The sequence below is a fragment of the Paroedura picta genome, chromosome 3 (genome assembly GCF_049243985.1).
Source record: "Paroedura picta isolate Pp20150507F chromosome 3, Ppicta_v3.0, whole genome shotgun sequence".
In the NCBI taxonomy this organism is placed as follows: domain Eukaryota; kingdom Metazoa; phylum Chordata; class Lepidosauria; order Squamata; family Gekkonidae; genus Paroedura; species Paroedura picta.
The window spans coordinates 56,748,002-56,767,208 of record NC_135371.1 but is presented as its reverse complement, the minus strand read 5'-3'; the positions used below and the strand labels follow the sequence as shown (position 1 = coordinate 56,767,208).

At 43.6% G+C, this 19,207-nt stretch overlaps 1 long non-coding RNA gene across 1 annotated transcript in view; it reads left to right on the top strand.

Annotated features, from left to right (window-relative positions):
* The first annotated feature begins 2,264 nt into the window (after positions 1-2,264).
* LOC143831117 (uncharacterized) overlaps positions 2,265-19,207 on the top strand; it is a 62,752-nt gene continuing 45,809 nt past the window's right edge. The window contains exons 1-2 of the long non-coding RNA XR_013228728.1: positions 2,265-2,339; positions 12,856-13,051. This is a non-coding gene — a long non-coding RNA (uncharacterized LOC143831117). The remainder of the gene's footprint in view (positions 2,340-12,855; positions 13,052-19,207) is intronic.

Sequence of the window (19,207 nt, the reverse complement as noted above, 5' to 3'; positions counted from 1 at the left end):
TAATGTGCCAAACATTAGCCTGAAATTACAATTTTTCTATTTAAGCTGGATTCCAGCACCCATCTGTGTGAGTTTTCTTGGCACCCCGCATACACTGCCTGCATGTAGGCTGTTTTCTTTCTGGCCATTTTATCCATGGAGTTCTTCATTTTGTGATGGTAGGTATAATCCCCCTCTAGTCCTTCTCTTTATTCCCATTCAACTCTGCTTTCCTTAGTTTAAGTTCTTGTGTGCGTGTTTCAGTTGCTTATTGTGTGCTTGTTTTGTATCCCTGTTAAAATTCCCCTCAATAAAACCAATTTCATTTATTTCAAATTGGCTTATTTAAGAGTTTCTAAGAGAATAACCTTGTTATACACTGGTGGAGATTCCATTGTTGTCCCGCTCTCGAGTTAAATTCCCCAATCAAACATCCAGTTTTGGTAACACTATGGCCTGGCAATGAAAAAGTACAGACAGCTTTCATATTGAACTGCCTAAGCACAAAATAATTTTGTAGCATGTGTGGTAGTCTTGAGTTGAAGTGACAGATGCAGCTTTTCCTCACATTATCAGTCCATTCAAAATCCCACTGCCAAATACATGTTTCTCTTCTGTAGCTATAATCCTCTCATCACTCCCTTTATAGCCTTAAAAGGCCACGTCATCCACAGTGCCTTCCTCAGATGAACATACAGTAATCCGTTTAGTGATATTGCTTCTAGCTAACCCTTCTCTATGTCCATGTTTGTTCTTCATTCATTAAACCAGACAACCAAGCAAAGAATACATTCTTTCTGAACACATTATATTTAACCCTTTCCTCATGCAAAATACACATGATGAATACCAATAATGACTTAGCAAAGAAGTAATGCATGTGGCAGAATGTAATGTTAAGAAGCTAGAAAGGAAAAGGGGTTAAAACAAGATTCTGCTTTGTTTTGAATTCAAAAGTTAAATGCTATTATATTGTTATAATATTCACCAATCTGTGTATCAGGTTCTCTGAATTCCCAGCTTTTTAAAAAAGTAAGTCTCTATCTCAAAGGTCCTCAATCTTTTTGAACTTGCAGGCATCTTTGGAATCCTGCCACCAAGTGGTGGGCACAGGCACAAAATGGCTGCTGCAGGAGGCAGAGACCTTTTCCTCACAAGGAATCTGACCTGGCACAGTGCTCATCCAGCCATGGAGCTAATTTCTGCTTCTGGACAACATTGGTGCCTTCATCTGATTGATGCTTTAACCCAGCGGTTCTTAACCGCTGTCGATCCATCACAGCAGGGGTGGCGGGAGTGTTTGCGCTCACATGTGTACACGCATGTACACTCATGCAGACATGCTGCCATCGCTCTGCTGAGTGACAACGGAGTCGGCCAGAGTGGTGGCGGCATGGCACTGGCCACCTCCGTGTCTCGGAGCTTACCAAGGCAGTGCCAAGGAGGCCAGCGTCACAGGAGAGGCAGCGGCAGTGGCTGGAGTGCGGCGGCATGGCACTGACCTCCTCCGCGCTGCCTCAGTGAGCTCCGAGGTGGCACAGAAGAGGCCAGCAGCATGCCGTCACCAGGACCCCCCAGGAAAAGCCAAACGACCCCTCAGGAGGTTGTGAGCCCCAGGTTGAGAACCGCTGCTCTAACTCCTTGTCCCACGGAATAGTTCTATAAAGTCCCATATATTGGATTGCAGTAGCAAAAATAAGATATCCAATTGCCCTTGCCGGCTAGTGATTCTGTTACTCAGCCCACCTGCCTTCTTTGTTGAAGAAGCTTTTTATAAAATATTGTGCCTCATCAATATCTAGAAAGAACAGAGTGGATGAAGTGATAGGTTCCAAAAATATTGGAGGAAGGAACATTAAGCTCTAAGAGATTCCATGATCCAGTCTGTACATGTACAATCCTATATGTAAGCCATCAAGGAGAATTATTCTGTAAATCCGAAGTATCTTCTTTTCAAAAATGTTCTTAGCAACTGGATACCAGCTAGGCCCATTCTTTTGAAAGAATGCCATCTTGGTGGTGTTTCTGATCTTAGTCCATTAAATTGCTGAATACATTTAGGAATGAATTACACTCACAGGTGGCTTCCTATATGAAAAGAATCAGACAATCATCAATTAGGGGACTAAAATACTCCTAAAATACTTTTAAGAGAGATTTAAAAAGCAGAACCAAGGATAACTAAATCTTAGCAGCACTGTAACATAATTTGCAATGCCTGAGGATATAAAGCAATATTAGTCTTAAAGCAGACAGACTATTGTTCCATTGTTTCTTAGGCATGTAGGGTTTAAGAGCTTGAATTCCTCCACTTCAGTTTCTAGAAAGTAACCATGCTGAGTGAGCTGTGAGGACAACAGGTGAGTGGCAAAAATTATGTGAATTACCAATCCATTTCATTTGTCAGTATGCTGTATTAATGCCTGTGGGCAAATCACTTCAGTAGATCATGTTAATCTCTTGAATCCTTTTTATCTTGACTTACCTGAGTAGTGAGGTATTTGTTTCAGTGCCTCGCTGAATGGCTATTAATATCTATTAATGACTATTGAATTTATCCTTGTCACTCTGCTCAAGTAATAAATGGAGGCCCCAACATGACAGAACAAATGCTAGAGGGTAATGAAGCTCTCAATGGAATATCCACACAATCATGGCCATCAACTGATCTCAAATTAAATTATCTTTCACCAAAATAAAGAGGAGAAAGAGACATGATATTCTCAGGAAGCCTCACTGCTCTTTCGGTAACTAACATGGATTTAGTTGAAGGAGGTGGAGACTAAGTATCTTATTGAAAGTCACTCAGAACCCCTGGCGAAGTTGCATGGTACAATCACAGATGGATAGCCTTAGTTTTGAGATCTTCTGAGATATTGTATATGCAAGTAGAATGTTTATGTCCAGACCTTTGAACTTCCCTTCATCTTCTGTAATTAGATAACTACTCAATATGGTGCCAGTGATACAGGCAGGGCATGGCCCACAGAATCAACATATAAAGAAACTGGTCAATTTTAAAATGGATGGGAAAACATTTTTAAAAAATGACAGCACTTAAAAATATCAACTCACGACCCTAACTGGAATAAGATGGGCATTAATGATGGTCAATTAGGTTTGGATAAGTGGAAAAGTTCCTTAATTAATCCTGATTTGGTACTTTTCATACCTATCCAAGCCAAACTGCCCATTCCTGCAATTTAATCATGATTTGGTGATTCAGGCATGATTCATCTAGTTTAAATGCCTCCCAACCTTGCTGTCTCAGACAGTGCCAGAGAGAGTGTTCTCTGCTGCCAGAGAAAGCTGGAGGGGGACATTTAAAGGGCCCACCAAGCAACTGATGCTTAGTGAGCCCTATAAACACCTCCCCCAGCTTTCTCAGATAATGCCTTAGAAGGAGGAGGGAATGAGCCAGCTCCGGAAAGCACGAGGAGAGTGGGGGTGGGGTAGCCATCCTGCCCTTGCTCCCTTCAAGAGCCAGCTGTAAGTGCAGCTCAGGGAGAGTCAGGGCATGTCCTTAAAATGTCTCCCCACACTTTCTCAGGCTGTGGAAACCATTGCCTAAGAAAAGAGGAAAGCTGATAATGAAAGGTGTACTGAGCCCTTTAAATGCCTCCCCAAGCCTCTCAGGAGTTTTGTTATTATCACCTGTTTGGCAGACACCCTCTTCCCCCTCAGACTTCTCATGCTCTCCACTGCTTGGGAAGGGGAGGGAGCATGTGCATTGTTTATAGGGGGAAAAACCTGAACCTTTTCAGATTCTGCCAAATCCAAAATAGTGAAGAGTCATTCATGTGACCAACCAAATTGGTTCAGGCCGAATCTGAAACAATACAGTTTTTTTGTCTGTGTGCACATGCCTAGTGGTCATTGGTCCTTGCAGTGTTTAGTGAAGGAATTCAGAGGTACCCTATCACTACCCTTCATGGTACAGAGTACTGGTTAGTACGCAGAAAACCTGATCATGGCCCTAGGGAGTTGAGGGAAGTACCCCGTAATATTCTTAACACTTGTGGGTTAGCCACCATTAGGCCAGTCTGTAAAGGCTGCCAGGAGGTTGCATATAGCCATCTCACATAGCAGGTACCTGAATGCTAGCCATTACCTCCATGCACTATATCACAAGGTGATCCAGGCAGGTTTCTTGCTGGTGAAGGGCCCCCAGCACAGCCACAAGCAAAATGCCTATGGGAAGGATGGGAGGATTGGTGTACTACAACCTGAAAGACTTTTGGGGCTGTCCCAGTCCTGCACAACATGATAACGCTATGCCCAGATTGTCCAATGACAGAGCCACTGAGGAACTAGACCTACACACCAGTGGGGTGATTGTGGAACCAAACTGTGGGACTAGGAGAGGAGGATGTTGGCTCCTTTGTGGACCCATCAGTCCCAATGTGTGTCCACTCCAGGGAGACCTAGGCTGATTCTGCACTTACATTATTTTTTTCCGGTGTGGATCCTGCTGAATTCAGATTGATTTGAACTTGGTCTTCCTCTTTCCCCCCTCCCCATTGAAACAGAAAAGTGTTGTGCACTAGTTAGAGAAGCTCAGAAGGGGAAGGGGGAGCCAAGCTCAGACGGAGCCTCTTTCTTTCTTTCTTTCTTTCTTTCTTTCTTTCTTTCTTTCTTTCTTTCTTTCTTTCTTTCTTTCTTTCTTTCTTTCTTTCTTTCTTTCTTTCTTTCTTTCTTTCCTATTCTTAAATATGGGGGGGATTGAAGACAACAGAGAAGGGAGGAAAAAAAAACACAAGGCAAATCTCTATTCACAGAAGTAAGGGTTTCTGTAGCATGTACAGAAAGAAAATTAGGGCTTCCTCTTTAAGAAAAGCTAACAGCCTTGGCAGGCTAGGCAGGCTTGGCCAATCAGAACTGCTCTACCACAGAGTCAGCTGGTCAATCAGAACTGCTCTACCATGGAGTCAGCTGGCCAATCAGCACTTTTCTACCACGGAGTCCATGCTTTCTCATGCTTTCTGAATTCGATTCTTCCAATATCGAGGATTAAAAGCACTCCTGGATATCACGAAGAAATGGTAGGGTGACTCCAGATCAATCATGTTTGTTGCAGAGGGAAATTTTAAATTGGCCAAAATCAAAATGGAAATTGCATTCTGTGTTGACGGCAAGGACTGAATTGACCTGGGATTGGAATAAAAGCTCAGTGCAGTTTACACCCTGGTCTGTAGGAGTGGCAGCCTTTAGGTAGGACTTGGTGATCCTCCAGAATTACACCTTATGACAGCCTTGTCCACTTCCCTCCCTCAGAGGCAAATTTTCCCTCAATTTTCCTTTCCCTGTCTGACTGAGCTGCCTTAATAATGTGTTTTCTTCTTTCCTGAAGAACTCTGGATGTCCCACTCTGTTACAGTATAATATTTTTATTGTTGGCTCAGCCCAGGAATGTGAGGGAAGATTTAGGACCCCCTTTAACTTAATTCGCATTTGAGACATTTTTCTATTACAAATTGACAAAACATTTTATTTAACACAGAGGAGAAAGGTCAAGTGAAATCAGGGGTAAAATTTCATAAATAAAATTGATACCTGAACAGACTTTAGTTCTTTCGGGTTAGTTAGAGTTTCTTAAGCTATTCACAGTTCTTTAAACCTTTATGTTGAGAAGCATTTGTTGCAATGTTTCCCCCCCCCCCCCGAACACTTCAATACATTCTTTCCAGTACCCAAATCCCTTCTCTTGAAGCACCAGGACTCATATTGAGCTTTTAACTGACTTTTAAGGTCTCCAAAGGCAGCTTTTAACCACATCAGTCCAGGGATCTCTTGACTCGCCGCAGATATCTCCTGTTTAGATTAAATTAAATTCCTTCTCCCTCTTTATTAGATTTATCCCCTTTCTTTGGCCAAAATGGGAGACTCCATCTAACTACCCACTCATCCTTGCCAACTTTCCCCAATTCTCCTGTTTGTATTAAACTGCTCTCAGTCATTGCTGGATTCCAAAACTGTCAATATTTTTCTCAAATGAGTAGCCATGTTGGTCTGAAGTAGCACAATAAAATCAGAGTCCAGTAGCACTAAGACCAACAAAGATTTATTCAAGGCGTGAGCTTTTGAGTGCAAGCACTCTTCGTCAGACTAAGAACTGACCATCATAGCAGTAGTAATATATAAGCAAAAGTTAATCCTGTTACATTAGTAAACTGTGTCACAGCATCCAAACACATGAAAAGTGCTACTGGACTCTGTTTTTATAGTATTTTTCTCAGTTAGGACCAAAATCAGACTGCATTTCTGCTCAGCATCCAGTCTCTACTCAGTTTGGATATTTTTGTGGGGAAAACAGGGTTTGGGGAAGAGAAGAACCCCAGCAGAGAATAATAACAGTGAAGTTCACTCCAAAGCAGCCATTTTCTCCAGAGGAACTGATCTATGTTATTAGATCAGTTCTAATTCTGGGAGGTCTCCAGGCCTTGCTTGGGGGTAATCAAATCAAGGAACAAAACACTGAGTGAGGCTCCCAAATCAATTGTAATAAGTGTCACTATTCAAAAATGGTTTTCCTCCCTGCCTGTTAATTGTCATACCATTGCACCCTTGTGATAACTTGTGGGCAGGGCTGGATTTTCCTATAGGCTAACTAGGCTTCAGCCTAGGGCCTCAAGATCAAGAGGGGCCTATAGTCCACATTTTTTATAAAGGTTAGTACCAATCACTTCATTTAACATATTGATATATATCACAGTAATTATGTATTTTATTATCTCTCCTGTAATTTACAAACTTAAAAATGGGAGGTGAAAGGGCCACATAAGTGGAATAGCCTAGGGCCTCTTTTCATGTAAATCTGGCCCTGCTTGTGGACATGATGGTGTAGTTGGTGGAGATGCTGACACCCTCGTGGCACAATGCCAGGGTGCCTGGTGCCTTGCGGAATGCTGCCTCCACTAGCATGGCCCTCTGGATTGCACTGCCCATAAATGGAAACATTACATTGCAGACAGTGGCAAATACTATGAAGGGGGGGGGAATGCTCAGACTACCAAAGCAGAGGGATACAAACAGATTTTGTAGCTTTTTCTTTTTAAAAGTGGAGTCTTGTATGCATTCATTGAGATGAGCCATTCCTAAACCTGTTCCTAAAATCAAAGGAAAATGTGCTGCAAAGCAGTGAAGCAAAGGAGACTGCATTTCAGTCACCAAACTATAACTCTCCTGGTCCCCTGAGAGAGTTCAACTACATTAAAAATGAGGCTATGCACAAATATGAGAAAGGCTGTGCTGCTGCAGTGTGCCCACAGCACAGTACACAGGCATGGCTGCCCCCCCCCACCCCAGCAAGTTTAGTTCTTCCAGTCTGCAGAGGTCTGCTGTGTGCTGGCACCCATGAATTACTGCCCTCCTCTCCTTCCCAAATCACTGCAGCACTTTTGCAGCTCTTTTTAAACGGGGTTTCCTTTAAATATTTAAATGAACAGATGCTCATGCTATACTTTTAACAAGAATCAAGAGATGGGCAGACTGCCTGAATATTTGGGAGCGGAGAAGCAAAACAGATTACTGAGATCGGCATTGTGTTTAATGCTTTGTGAAGGTGGAAGGAGGCTGAGTGGCATCCCTGGAGAATGAAACCGCAGCAAGATCTGCTTTGAAAGTATATCTATATCAATCCTGACATGAGTTTATAGAGCTGCTGAGCTCAAAATACAAATAACAAATTAATATAATCATGATATACTTAACGCTCTAGTCACCAAATGACGAGTCAGCAAGGGAAAACTGTTCAACAAATCAAATAGTATTTACATCTCCCAGACAAGCTGAAAGTGGCTAAAGATTCAAAGTGTGCCAACCCATCCCAGAACAAATGCCAACAGTTTTATTTTCTTAACTATACTGATTTATGGTTGTAGTCATTGACAGTACTGTGGTGATGGTGGTAAAAGTCACACTGTCCTGAATATTTATGAAAAGGGCTAGGAATGTACACCAGAAATTTTTAGAAATTGATGTTTGTCGGATTAAAATTTCAGGGAGGGCAAAAAGTTCTATAGTCCAAGACCCAAATACTGATTTGGTATCCAGGTTTGGGGAGGGGGCTGAAATTGTTCAGGTTCATTATTCCCCCCTGGGGAACTACAATGGCTGTTTTTTAAGCAAATGGCACCAAAATTCCAACATAGCTGTTGCTGCCGGTCCAGTTCAGAACTCCCAATTTTTAAGCAGATTGGATTAAGGGGTCCTGGGCAAATAAGTCCCTGAGGCTTTTGTACAGGTCACTTCCTTCCTGTTTTAAATGTAGAAATATGACATCTCTCTGTTGTTTTCCCCCTTTCTAGTTTAGTACTTGAGCACTAGACCAGAGACTTGGGAAATGTTCTTCAAAAGAATTGCATATAGAGCATGGAACAGTACTATTTCATGGATAGCAATCCTGCACTACGTCATGTGAAAAGTACATGTTGAGTACAATTTGGATGGTGGGTTCAGATGAACTGATAAGAATATATGCAGTCTTCTAAAATTGCCTGTGTGCCCTTTGTCACAGAAGGAAGGATTTTGCTGTTGAATATTGACTTGCAAATGCTTCAAAGTAACATCATACAATGTTTAATACATTATCTCCATATTCTGCTGATGCTCAGTACTCCCTGGTAGAAGTCATGATATCTGAGCCATCCAAACACTTGCACATGGTTTATATCTGAAACATCTGTACAGTATTAAATATAGAACTGCTATACATTTAAGCAAATTTAAACAAACCATTGACAGCAAGGGAGAGTGGAGGCAGCCTTTTCAAAAACCCACTTTAAAAAGCTGAAATCATCTTCTGTACAAGGACTATAATCTCTCAAAAACCCCATGTGAACTCGTCTTCTGAAATTGTGCAGCAAGGAATCACCCACACTGCCAGTTGACACAGCAGAGGGCGGGCTGGAGGCAGACGCAACCGCCCTCTGGTCCGTGCGGGGTGTGCACTGCGTAATGTAGAGGCAGGCGGGACCCACTACACCTATAAAGGCGCTATGCATGTGGGTCCTAGCCACTTCACCCACCACACCATGGAGCAGCTTCCCTCCCTCCCACCCTATGTGATGTGTAAATAGCCTCCAGGCTGTGTCGAAAGTGACTGTTTCATGGTTAATATTTCATCACAGCTGATGGTTTCACATGGGATGGAGCCTGTTGGCAGTGAGTCTGGTGGGTGATCAGACTTCCTGAGGTTCAGGGCTTCCATATGAGGCAGCATGTAAATGAGCATGAGGCTTGTTGCCAGGCGGCAGCCTGGGGGGCAGCCAAAGCAGGTGGGCCCCTGGTGGCTCCCCCCACATAGGTCACCTCCTGTAGGGCAGACTTTGGTAGGCAAGGGGATCTGCTCTCCCAGCTGGGAATCATGTAGCTCCCCAGAGTGCCTCGGGAAGTTTTGATGCAGTCTGATGACTGCTAGGTCAGGCTCCCTCTCCTATGCTGTGCCAACCCTCCCATGAGGAGGTAATAAAGCTGTGGCCATGTTATACCCAATAACTGTGTGTTGAGTCTTATTCCAGCCCAAACTGCCCTCCTGCAAGTCAACCTTTTTTCTGTAACTCTTTTTCATAACGCACAAGAAAAGCCCCCAATTCAAGCAGTTATTTGTAACCCTACAAGAGTGCAATTTATTTGTGTATTCAGTAGCTTTCATTGAAAGTAAGGTACATCTGAAAATCAGGAAATCAAAATATGAACAGTAATTTCTTACTCTCACTGTCCGCTCACAGCCTGAATCTCAAAACTTCAGATATACTGTCTAATTGTTTATGGTGCTCACCCTTATAATTATGGAAAGAGAGACTAAATTTTTCTATATGGATAGTCCTGTTCTTTGTCATATTATGAATGGGTTTGCACTGACTTTCATTCTCAAGAATAATTTAATGATTTTGCTACCCAGTGAATTCTTAATCTTAAATTAATTTGGCAGCCTGACCTAAAGACTTTCCCAATGGGAAAAAAATATTTTCCCATTTCCATTTCAAAAGCATAATTTGTTTTAGTCATTTGTGATTATACATGTTCATTTTTATAAATGTTGTGGTGGCAGCAGCCAACCAATGGGCAGGTAGGAATTGTCCCACTCCCATGGGCTTCTTGGACACTGTTTCTTTAGTGTCCACGGCATCCCACTTGAATGCCCCCAGGGAAAGTGGTTCCTAGTGAAACTGACATTGACAGTCACTGCTAAGGGAGGGGCAAAAGGAGGGAATCGTTTTACCTTCCCAGGAACTTAATGAACAAATTACATTATTAGTTAATTTTCCAAACAAATGAAATTAATTGTGGTTTTAGTGTGAGTTAATGTGTTTAGCATCTGTGCCCCAGTGAATATCTGGGACTTACTTCCTAGTAGATATGTAAGGATCAATGCCTAAGTGGACCCTGGCGTCTCAACATAAAAGGTAAAGGTTGGCAAACCTAAGAAACGTCCTCACCTCGGGGTTTGCCCACTTAACCAGCATTTGCCCATTTCAAGTCAATGCATGTAGAGAGAAGTATTTGTGTCTAATGGCTGTTTCATGAACTATGTAAAAGGTAAAGGTAAAGGTATCTCCTGTGCAAGCACCGGGTCATGTCTGACCCTTGGGGTGACGCCCTCTAGCATTTTCATGGCAGACTCAATACGGGGTGGTTTGCCAGTGCCTTCCCCAGTCATTACCGTTTACCCCCCAGCAAGCTGGGTACTCATTTTACCAACCTCGGAAAGATGGAAGGCTGAGTCAACCTTGAGCTGGCTGCTGGGATTGAACTCCCAGCCTCATCGGCAAAGCTTTCAGATGGCTGCCTTACAACTCTGCACCACAAGAGGCTCTTAGTAGATATGTAAGGATCAATGCCTAAGTGGACCCTGGTGTCTCAACATACCATCATGCAGTTTCTGGCAAATAAAAAAACAGTCGTTTTATCTCTGGTCCAGATCAGGCTGTCAATAGTTCCCATACAGTCACCCAGAGGCATTCATGAGCCCACTACCAGGCTTGTAACTTGAAGAGGATTTCCTAGAGCATGAATTATACCTTGACCTCTAAGTAGGGTTGCCAGCCTCCGGGTGGTAGAGGTAGGACTCCTAGTATTACAACTAATCTCAAGGTACTATAGATCAGTTCACTGGGAGAAAATGCCCACTTTGGAAGGTGGATTCTATAAAATTATACCCCATTGAAGTCCTTCTCGTCTCCAAACACTGTCTTCCTCAGGCTTCATCACCAGAATCTTCCCAACTCAGAGCTGGCAACCCTACCTGGGAGTTCTCCACACAAGACTGGCATGATTTGTAAAAAAATCTCACCAGCTTACACATGGTTCATCCAACAAACCCACCCACCATTGGAAGGGAAGCCTGCTGGTGACCCTGCACTATTTGACAAGTGATCACACAGTACATTCCAGATGTCTGAACTAGACCTTTATCTTAAATTTTATTTCACTAACTCAGTTTGTAGTGCTTTAATACTTTAGAATCTACTAGTACATTTTTTGTTCCTTGGGTATACATAACCTGCAAGATTTATCTTTGTGATGTTCCAAGAGCAACTTAATCCAAAATTTTAAATACAGCCTGTCTTTAGCTCTATTATAAGAACTCTAGTATAGACTTTTAAATTAAATTTGGGGAGGGGTCATCCGCAGGGTAGAAGAGGAAGAGCTGGGTTTTTGTACCCTGCTTTTTACTACCCGAATGAGTCTCAAAGCACCTTCCCTTCCTCTCCTCCAACAGACAACCTCTGAGGTAGGTGAGGCTGAGAGAGCTGTGAAAGGAACTGTGATTGGCTCAAGGTCATCCAGCTGGATGCATATGGAGGAGTTAGGAATCAAACCAGGTTCTCAAGAATAGAGACCATCGGCCTTAACCACTACACCAAGTTGGCCCCTAGAATTTATGTATCATATATTCTGCTATTTGCATGAGCTTATCAGAGTTTAGCATATTACTTTTTTAGCAAATCACACAAGGACAATATAAGACCAACTGGGGCTTTTTGTATCTTTATTTACTTACTTACTGGACTACTTATTTATTCCTTTGTTTTGAAAAGCATTTAAGCTAATTTCTCTCAGGAGCAGGAATCAATTTTTAATTCTTCCTGTTCCTTTTTTCTTATGCATTCTTTACTATATACTTCAGCATCTTGGACAAGCATCTTCCTTTCTAATGTAATTAGAAATAACATTATTTTAATTCACCACAGAAAAATTACAAGGTTAAGTAAACAGAACTGTCTGTATGTCAAGAACATAAAAGACTTGTACTTCACCCAGTTCCACAGTCTGAGAAATGTTTTAAAAGTGATATTTAAAGCTCAGGTTGCATGGTTGGTACTTTACTAATCATCCTACTTAAATGACATCTCATCCAAGAATAGATGCATTTAGTGTCCCATCCAAGAATGCTTGCAGTCATGTGATCACCAGCATTTTGTCCAATAAGGTGTTATGCCATCAACCAATATTTCTTCAAACCATTCAGATCCAGAGACGATGTTCTCAGGAGAAACATTACAACCATGAACTCCAGAGCTCAAAGAGAAGTAGTACAAATAGGTAGTATAAATTATACTTATTATTTATTTATATTATGACACCACCCAGAGAGTCTTATTGGAGTGCTGCTTGAGGCAGTTTACAATAAAAACAACATCATAATATAAAACAAGTCATTATAATTATAGATTTTGCAAATTAAAAACAAAAAATTGTACAGAAATGGTCAGAAAAAGTACTACATGTCCCAAAAGACATATTTTATTGGAAATGTATACCGAGAGACTGGATCAAAATTAACAGAAAACCACATGTTTTCTTGTGTCCTTCTTTTCCACTTGCTATTTTGCCATGGTTTCTTTGTTTTTTCTATACTCTTTCTCAAATCAGATAAAAGGTGGTTTGGAAATCATGAAAAGGGAAACAGAGAAAAATAACAAGCAGAAAATGAGGGCATGAGGAATCTTGGAGAAAAAACACTTCAAGTTGGCACCCAAACTGTGAGCAAACCTCTGTGTGAAAGGACCCTAGAATCATATTCCACAAAACTGAAAACAAGATATACAAGGCCTGTTCGCAAGTGACAGTGAGTACACAGTCTATATACTTACATGTGTCAATGCATGTAGAGCTCAACATTTTGTACAAACCCCACATTTATCCAGGTTTTGGTCACCGGTTTCTATCATAAAGTGAATGTGCATATGCACTTACAGACTTGCATTCATGGTAACATGGTAACAGGGCTACTGAATTCCAAATATAGGAGTGACAAAAGAATGGAACTATATATTAGCCAGACATATGTGCTAGTTTGAGGACTGGAAACTTTAGAAATAAAATCCACTGTAGGGAACACTCTATATTGTCTCATGAAATTTTTAAAAGTTGGCAGAAGGGAATAATTATTTACTCTTAAATAATTATTATTCAAAATATATAGAAATATGTTTGTTAGTTTAATAATATAATTGACTTAATTCATTCTTACCCCACTTTTTCTTCAATGGGAATCCAAAATGGCCTACAACATCATTCTCTACTCCATCCATATGGAGTGAATTGGCATTGCATTTGCTTCCTATGCTGATAACCATTTTGCTTTACTGTCAGGAGCAGGGTGAGTCTCAGGAGCAGGATGAGTCTCCTAAGTCCAGTTCTTCTTCAATGTCATCATTGGTTGGTGGTGATGTTCAGGTGATATTCTACTATGATTCCTGGGAGGCGTATATTGGGAGGCGTATTGGTAAAGGGAGAGATTCTAATATTAAATCTTCAAGCACCTTTTGGCGTGGTTGTGCTCAGGCCTTGCAACACATGGCAAGGGGACATAACCAGCATTCATCTGGGGACAGATTTAGCCCATCAGGGGAATTGAGCAGTGGTTCAAGTGGCACTTCAGGGGTGTCCTCGAGAGCAGACCTACAGCCTGGATCCCACTGCAAGGAGCACTCGAAATCCAAAGGACACAAGCACAGGCGGTCAGTGCATAGCAGCCCTTCATCAGGTCTGTCCTCTTCGTGTGACGAGAGGATAGCTGTTCAGCGAGAGGGCTGATTTTGGATAGAGAGTGCTTTTGTACCTGGGATCCCAAAATGGATGGACCTCTGCAGATCCAATACGAAGAAGCTGTTGGATGAAGCGGGTATCCCTGAACAGGATAAGGCACCTCCAGTTAAGTGTAAGATGTCGGGTGCATCGCCTGGTGCTCATTTGAAGGATAAAATCCGTGAGAAAGCTTTAGAAGGCTATTTCGTGGATTCCTTTTCTTTTCTGACAGGAGACAGGTGGAGACACTGGAAGCCAGAGAGACAAGAAAAAGCAGAAAACGTCTGCCAATTGTGAACGGCCGTTTGACATTTGGTTGAAAGGGTATGCCGTGTACGTGACCATTGTTGGAGGGTTGTACCCAGAGAGAGCATGGCATTTAAGTAGATACTTATCTCACATCCTTGAAGCTCGTGACATTGCAGGCGATGAAGCTGCGATGGATTACGATCGGGTTTTCAGGGAATTGGCACCCCAGAATCCAGAGGCACGCTGGAATATTAAGCATCCAGATACTTGGATGGTGTTTATTGGTTCGAGTGCCAAGCGCCCCAAGGATCGCAGTCAGTATGGGGGGGCTGGGAGACGTTCTTCCAGGCTCCCTTGTTGGGATTTTATTAATAAGAAATGCAGACGGAGGCGGAACCACTTTGACCACAGGTGTGAGGCTTGTAGGGGTGGTCACCCCCTTCCATCCTGTTCTAAAGGTGGTAGTCAGATGCCCTTTCATGGGGCCCGACCTTCTGGGGAAATGCACAGAAGGTCGGGAGCAGCTGGACCTTCAGACATGGCAAAAAATGCATAAGGGTGTTCCGCCCTCACTTCTCTGTTTGGTGTCTACTCCGGTAAGTCTACCTAATCTTCTTAAATGGCTTTGGTATTATCCTAACAGAGAAGCCACTGAATACATTGGCCAGGGGTTTAGGGTAGGCTTCAGGATCCCTTACAAGAGGTCGCAGTTAGCCACTTCATGCGACAATCTGAAATCAGCAAAAGGTATGACCGAAGTGGTGGCTAGGAAAATTGAAAAGGAATGATCCGAAGGCTGCATTGGTGGGACATTTAATTCTCCTATTCCTCAGCTACGGGTGTCTCCCTTAGGGGTTGTGCCAAAGAAGGCGCCGGGTGAATTTAGGTCAATTCATCTTTTGTATCCTAAGGCTTCATCCATGAATGATGGCATAGCACCTGAATTACGTACAGTGCAGTATGCAACATTCGATAGGGCCATGGCTCTGGTCTGGAACGGTGGCAATTGCGCCCTTATGGCTAAATACGACGTTAAGTCAGCATTTCGGTTGCTCCCTATGCACCCTCAAGATTTTAATCTTTTGGGGATTTGTTTCCAGGGATAACGGTATGTTGACAAAGCTATGCTGATGGGTTGCGCAATAGCTTGCGCAGCTTTTGAGGCATTCAGCTCATTTTTGGAATGGGCTGTGAAAGAAATGGGTGAGTTTCAGGAAGTCACTCATTATCTTGCTGACTTCCTTTTTGTGGCCCCGAGAGAATCTCCAACATGTGCATATCGACTTACCATGTTTCAGGAGTTGGCGGCGGAGCTAGGAGTTCCACTAGCTGAAGAAAAAATTGAAGGTCCAACTGACCTTTTGTCATATCTCGGTATAGAGTTGGATTCAGTTTCGGGCACTTCCAGATGGCCTGATGACAGATTTGCTAAATTAAAGTGAATGTTAGATGACATGTTCAGAAAGCAGAAGTGCACTCTGAAAGAGATGCAGAGTTTGGTCGGTCACTTGAACTTTGCTTGCAAAGTAGTTTCGCCAGGGAGAGCCTTTTGTGCTCAAATGGCACATTCTACTGCTGGTGTTAAGAAGCCACATTATCATATTCGGGTTACTAGGCAGTTGAAGGACGACATAGCAGTTTGGCAAGTATTTTTAACCTCCTTCAATGGGGTCACGATATAGCAGATGCCGTTGGCCTTAGGTGATTATCTGCAAGTCCATTCGGATGCTGCAGGCAGTTTGGACTTTGGGGTATTTTATGGCAAGCGGTGGTCCTCCAGGAGATGGCCTGAGTCATGGAGTGAGGCTGTACGTCATGACCTTACATTTTTGGAAACATTTCCAATGTTGGTAGCAATGGTCATTTGGGGACACTTGTTCACTAATAAGCATGTCACGTTTTGGTGTGATAACCAGGCCGTGGTTCATATAGTGAACAAGCAGTCTTCAAAATCAGCAAGGGTCATGTGGCTCATTCACAGATTCGTGCTGATTTGTCTTCAGTTCAGTATCACATTTGTGGCCTCCCACATAGCAGGGGTTCACAATGAGGTCGCCGACGCTCTCTCTCGTTTTCAAGATGAGAGATTTCATCAGCTGGCTCTGGGAGTGAATGCAAGTCCAGACGGTTTCCCAGAAGAACTCTGGTCACTTGGTGACGAGTGATTTGGAATGGAATTATGGGGTCCATGGCATCCTCGACTCATCGTGCATATGGGGGAGCAGCAAGGAGCTTCCTTTCCTATGCGGCAATGTTAGGTTTTAGAGGGACATGGCCTATGTAAGAAGGAATTCTAGTTTGTAAGAAGGAATTCTCGAAGGAATTTGAGAGCCAGTTTGGTGTAGTGGTTAGGAGTGCGGACTTCTAATCTGGCATGCCAGGTTCGATTCTGCACTCCCCCACATGCAGCCAGCTGGGTGACCTTGGGCTCGCCACAGCACTGATAAAACTGTTCAGACCGGGCAGTGATATCAGCGCTCTCTCAGCCTCACCCACCCCACAAGGTGTCTGTTGTGGGGAAAGGAATGGGAAGGCGACTGTAAGCTGCTTTGAGCCTCCTTTGGGTAGGGAAAAGCAGCATATAAGAACCAATTCTTCTTCTTCTTCTACTACGACATTTGGCTCACCTCTGGGAACATGGAGCATCTCCACGGATGATTCGGGTTCACATTGCAGGTCTCTCATTTTTAAGCAAGCTTTTTCAGAGCTGGGACCAGTCTTCTTCATTCCTGGTCCGGAAAGCGATCATGAGTTGGAAACAGGATCGCCCGGTTGTTAAAGATTCAAAGTGCCCAATTTCAAGGAACCTGTTGAAGGGTTTATTACAGGCTTTGAAGTTGGTTTGTTTTAATCAATATGAAGTCGTCATGTTGGGGGCGGCATTTACTATGGCCTTTTGGGGGGCATTTCGGGTGGGGAAATTTTATCCCCATCTCGGTCTCGTCCGGGTTCCATTTTATTAAATTTTGATGTTGTGTCTATTCAAGAAGATGGTCTGTTGGTACAGTTACGCAAGTCTAAAACAAACCAGTGGGGGAAGGGCACATCTGTTTTTATTCCCCAATTACCTGGATTCAGGTTCGGTCCAGTTCGTTGGGCAACCAAGTTTTTACTTCTCCGCCCACAAATTTGGGGGCCAATGTTCATTCATTATGATGGGACATGCTTATTTCATTTTCAGCTCTTGGTGATTTTGCGGGCCTGTTTATGTAAAATGGGCTTGAATGCGGTAGATTTTGGCACACACTCTTTAAGAATTGGTGCAGCCATGCAGGCCTTTCAGGATGGGGCTTCTGTAGCTCAGATTATGAATTTAGGGAGGTGGCAATCTATGGCTTATAAGTCCTACGTACATCTGGATACAGTTGACTAACATGTACCTTGTTCTAGGGACATGCCCCCCACTGTGAATGGTGTTCTTATTGGGGCACAGTATTGTACACTGGGCTGGATTATATGCGGGCAAATCTGGATGGGGCCGTCACCTCGGTTTGGACAATCATCTGCAGTTCATATGGCTTGGCCGTCGCAGGTTAGAATCATAGAATCATAGAATCATAGAGTTGGAAGGGGCCATACAAGCCATCTAGTCCAACCCCCTGCTCAACGCAGGATCAGCCCTAAGCATCTTAAAGCATCCAAGAAAAGGGTGTATCCAACCTTTGCTTGAAGACTGCCAGTGAGGGGGAGCTCACCACCTCCTTAGGCAGCCTATTCCACTGCTGAACTACTCTGTGAAAAAAATTTTCCTGATAAAGAGGGAGAAGAGGTCTCTCTCACTGGGGGAAGGTTGAGCATCTGCTGGTGGACTTGGCTCAAAACACCCCTCGCCCAGCCCCAAGGATGCATAAGCAGTACTGGTGCACCCCCAAGTGGCCAGCAGGGGCTGAAGCAGAGAGGAGGTCCCAGCCCCTCGGTTATGTTCCAGCTCTGCTTCGGCTTCTGGCGTCCCTTCCTGCTGCCACTGTCAAGCCCGCCCACCCCTTCTGCTCCCGATTTTGCCTCAGAGACCACCAAGTGCGGACATCGCTTCCTGGAATCGCTTCCTGGGCTGCCTCCATCACTGAGGAAACGGCCTCTGCGTCAGCCAGCTCGATATAGGTCCATTTCCCACCCCGACTGCCCCAGGATGTCCTATGGCAGAGCGCAATCAGCAGCAGAGGAAAAGTCTGTCCTGCCAACTTGCCACTACACTTCACTAGAGCAGAAAAACAAAGGCTCTTTCTACTTGGAAGTCATTACTAGAAGTCACGGCAGGAGCCATTGGGGGGTACCGTCAGTTGTCGTCATCCAGCTTGGCAAGAATGACATTCCCTGGGTTCCTGGCCGGCAATTGATCAACATGATGACTGAAGATTTGACAATTTTGCATCAGCGTATGCTGCATACTGTCCTGCTGTGGTTGGAATTGCTGAGCCGGATGTCGTGGAGGAGCGTGAAAAGTCCAGCTGACATCAATTGTGCCAAAGCAAAAGTTAATTGTTCTGTTTCGAAAGTTGTTGTTCAGTTTGGGGGCCAGGTGGTGTGGCATCCGGACATTGAAAATCACCTTGTGGCGTTGTATCGCCCCGATGGAGTACATTTGTCTTATTGGGGGCAGGATTTATGGCTCCACGATATATGGTGGGCTTTTATGGAATGGTTATGGGGGGGCGAAGGTTGACGGGAATGAGTTAATCCTCGTTCTGTGGCGTATTTTACACAAGAGCATGAGATTATAGGTAAGGGAGCCGATGTGAGATCAGCCTCCCCGCAGGGAATGGGGCCTCCTTAAGGGGGTGGTGGTAATGAGCTGCAGGCAAACCCAGCGAGGCAGGCTTGGTGGCTCGTTTCCATGACCAGAGGGCTCAGGTGGTAACCAAGGAGGTTTGCACCCTTTGATCCTCCACATTGGGTCCCATATTTTAGGCAAACTCAAAATATAAAACCTGTAACCCAGCAGAGT